The sequence below is a fragment of the Myotis davidii genome, unplaced genomic scaffold, assembly GCF_000327345.1.
Source record: "Myotis davidii unplaced genomic scaffold, ASM32734v1 scaffold38, whole genome shotgun sequence".
Classification (NCBI taxonomy): domain Eukaryota; kingdom Metazoa; phylum Chordata; class Mammalia; order Chiroptera; family Vespertilionidae; genus Myotis; species Myotis davidii.
This window is the reverse complement of record NW_006291383.1, coordinates 6,039,115-6,043,291: the sequence shown is the minus strand read 5'-3', so window position 1 is coordinate 6,043,291 and position 4,177 is coordinate 6,039,115.

Sequence of the window (4,177 nt, the reverse complement as noted above, 5' to 3'; positions counted from 1 at the left end):
TGGCCTTTTAAATTCAGTTCCTCATGTTGTGACCCAACCATAAAATTATTTTCGTTGCTACTTCATAACTGTAATGTTGCTACTGTTATGAATCGTAATGTAAATATCTGATATGCAGGATGGTCTTAGGCGACCCCTCTGAAAGGGTCGTTCGACCGCCAAAGGGGTCGCGACCCACGGGTTGAGAACCGCTGGTTTAGAGGGACTCTGAGGCTTGGGGGTAGCAGGCTAGGGGCTGGTGGGACTCACCGGGGACACTTGCAGATTCTTATCCACTAGGGCCTCCTGCAGCACCAAATGCCCAGCGATCTGTAGCTGCTGTAAGGAAATCACCAGGGTCCCCAGAGACCTGTGGGTGTGGCATGGAGCAGAAGAGTGACCCGGAGAATGGCCCCAAGCCACCCCCAGCCCCACCTGCATCCTTGACTTCCCGAGACCTACTCACCTGGAGCTGAACACACAGCTGCAGTTGACCACCTGCACAGACAGACACTCCCCAGCCAGCGGAGCCCCATAGTGTGGCCAACGGAACAGCTGGGAATAGGAGGAACCTTATGACACCCAAAGCTGGGCTGACCCTTACACCCAGTACAGAGCCTGTACCCAACCTTGAAACAGGAACCAACCCTCTAAACTTGAAGCCAACCTATAACTGATCTTTCAAACCTGGAATCTCCCCCCGCCCCGCCGGCCCCAACACGGGCTTGACTCCAAACTAGGCTGATCTGGGAAAACTATCAATCAAAATCCCCCATCTTAATTCTGATTTGTCTCAAGCTGGGTCTGACCTCTCAAGCTTGAGACTGACCCCACCTCCTGAGACTATACCTCTCAAAACCCAGGAATGAACCCTCCAACCAGGATGGACTTAGATGGGGCACAGACCAGCTTTTCCCCATCCAGGACTCTACCTCACTGATCTCACCAATATCTGCTTCTTGGCCACAGTGAATTCTCCTTGTTTTCTGGATAAAACCTGCTCAGAATTGAATCTAGTCATTTACCACCCCCTCTCGATGAAAAAAATCACACACACACACACACACACACACACACAATCCTTGGCCCAGAGTCCAGTCCCCCTGGACTCACTTTTAAAGAAAGGTAGAAGATAGAGAGGGAAGGAGGCACAGAGTTGGGCATTGGACTAAGAAGACAGGGAACAGGCTATAGAGATACCCAGGGATGGGTCTGGGGGCCATGGGAATAGAGCTTTCCAGTTCCAAAAATTCTTAGCACACCCCTGCAAGCCTCACCCCGAAAGCTGAGCCTCACTTGTCGGTCATGAGTTCCCAGCAGCCCCGTCAGTCGCCGCACACACACAGTCAGAGCCATCGTCCCAGGGCCACTGTCTCTACCTCTACCCTCCTGCCCACCTGCCCACACACCTGAATCGCCTCTGAGTCACTGGATTCATCCAGCAGGTTTCAGCAATCCCTGCCCTTTAATCAAACACACAGACAGCAGGCTTGGGGGTCATAGGTGGGGAAGGAGGGGGAGGACTGAGAGATGGGTGTAAGGTCCCTCTGGTCAGCTCAGTCCTCCCTCCTTGAACCACCTTCAGCCTCCACCCTGCATTCTTGTGTGGTGGGAGCTGGGACCCAGCAGAGATGGAGGCAAAGGGAGAAGATAGCACCCAAGTTTGGCCCAGCTAGCCTATGTGGCCTTCAGGGCATGGGACCTCACATAGTTAGTGCCTTGTTCACCTCTCTGTCCTCAGTGCCAAGCTCATTCTCTGGTTATATTGTAGACCCTCAAAACACTGACTGAGCCTGGCCGGTGTGACTCAGTGATTGAGCATTGATCCATGCACCGAGGTCACTGATTTGATTCCTGGTCAGGGCATATGCCCGGGTTGTGGGCTCGATCCGCAGTAAGGGGTGTGCAGGAGGCAGCCACGCAATATTTCTCCCTCATTGATGTTTCTCTCTCTCCCTTTTCCTCTCTCTCTAAAAATCAATACAAATATATTTTTTAAAACACTGGCTAAATAAACGGGTGGGTTAATAGATGAATCCTGTAGCCCCCAGCATTAGTACTGTAGGCACTCAATACATTTATTGAATTAATAAGTGATCGACTATGCCCTTAGCTTGCACATAACAGGTGCAAAAGCACTTCTTAACCAGAAGCCAGAGGTTCTTGAGGTTTACTAGTGGGACTGTCGATGAGCTCCAGGGAGTCAGCAAACTCTTAAAATTCTCTGTAAAATATTGAGCACATGCCGAAACCGGTTTGGCTCAGTGGATAGAGCGTCGCCTGCGGACTGGGGGGTCCCGGGTTCGATTCCGGTCAAGGGCATGTACCGTGGTTGTGGGCACATCCCCAGTGGGGGGTGTGCAGGAGGCAGCTGATCGATGTTTCTAACTCTCTATCTCTCTCCCTTCCTCTCTGTAAAAAATCAATAAAATATATTTAAAAAATATATTGAGCACATGTGCATTTTTCTGGACATAGAACTCCTAGCTTAGGATAATAACCCCTAAACAGATGTGTAGCACTTTTACTAAATGCATGAAGGAATTAATGGATCTTGCAGTCTTGAACCAGTGGGTGACAATAACTATGTTCTGAGTGTATTTCATGGCCATCCACCTAATCATTCTACTTCATGGCACCTCCTATGGGCAGGACTTGTGCTATGACTTTTTTTTAAAGAGTTTGCAGCCAGAGATGAATTGGGCATGTTCTCTGTCTTCTAGTAGCTTTGTGGACTCCAACATCAAACATAGACTAAATTACAGTGGTCGGCAAACTGCGGTTCGCGAGCCACATTGCGGAGTGTGGCCACGAAGTTTCAATCGCACTGTACGTGTGCGCCCGCACGTGGTATTTTGTGGAAGAGCCACACTCAAGGGGCCGTAGTTTGCCGACCACTGACCTAGAAAGACTGCAATCCCCATCAGAACAGAAACAAGTCAGCGCTGGGTGGCTTGGAGGAGGGAGGCCAGAGAGGCTTCCCTGGGCGTTGAGGACAGGAGTGGAGCAGAGATGGCTATCCAGGCAGTGTGGAGGAATGCAGGGTGTGTTCCTGGATCTGTGATTTGTTCAGTTTGGCCTTGGTGTAAGGTATGTACGGGACAGCTGCAGCAGATAAGATTAGACCCTCTCTCGGCCTCAACCCCTCTAAGAACTGCCACTTCCACTTTCTAATATTCCAAAGAAGATGGGATGTAGTGGAAAGAGTACTGGGTTTTGAAATTCTAATCTCTATCACCCACTGTGTGGTTTTAGGCACGTCCTTTCCCCTCTCTGGACCTGTGTGCCTAGCTGTGCAACGTGCACAGGAATCACTGAACTGCTTGCAAAGCATGGCCTTAATCAGGACCACACATGTGGTCATTAAAAATGCATATTCCTGCCCAGCCGGCATGGCTCAGTGGTTGAGCGTAGACCTACATACCAGGAGTTCAGACGGTTCAATTCCCACTCAGGGAACATGCTCGGGTTGCAGGCTTGATCCCCAGTGTGGGGCATGCAGGAGGCAGTCGATCAATGATTCTCTCTCGTCATTGATGTTTCTACCTCTCTCTTCCTCTCTGAGATCAATAAAAATGCACATTCCTGCACCCACTCTCGAGATGCTAAAGCAGATCTCAGGGTGCACCTGGGAACCTGAATCTCCATAGGCGGCTGCACAAGAGTCTGTGAACCTCTGGTCTCTTGGCTGTGGCCATCAGTGATTTCCCCATTCCCTTCCCTGCGCCTCAGTTGGCTGGTTTTCGCGTGGGTATGATGATTGGTGGGCGGGTACTGAATTTTCACCCCACAGACCCCTGGCGAATATAGGTCTGAGAGAGAGACCCACAGATCCCCTGATGTCAGAGTTTTCAAGGCCTCGTGACTAGGATGAGAGGAGGGGCCTGAAGGGTTTGCAAAGCAAAAGAGATCAGATGTTTATTTAGAAGTCCCCTGGGAGATCCCTTGCCCTGCTTAGCATTCATTCATTCATAAATATTTGAGAGCCTATTACATGCTAAGCCTGTGGAAGGTGTCAGAGGATGTAGGAAGAGAGGAATTCTTTGAAGCCGAGTGCAGGGTCGGATAGGGTGCTCTGGGAAGTGCTGTGATGTCACTGCTGGCTTTGACACGGGAAAGAATAAGGCTGCCCTGGCTCCCAGCGACGTCACGATGAGCTCTGTGACGCTGGGTCACGGCGTTCCGCGGAGGCCGCGGT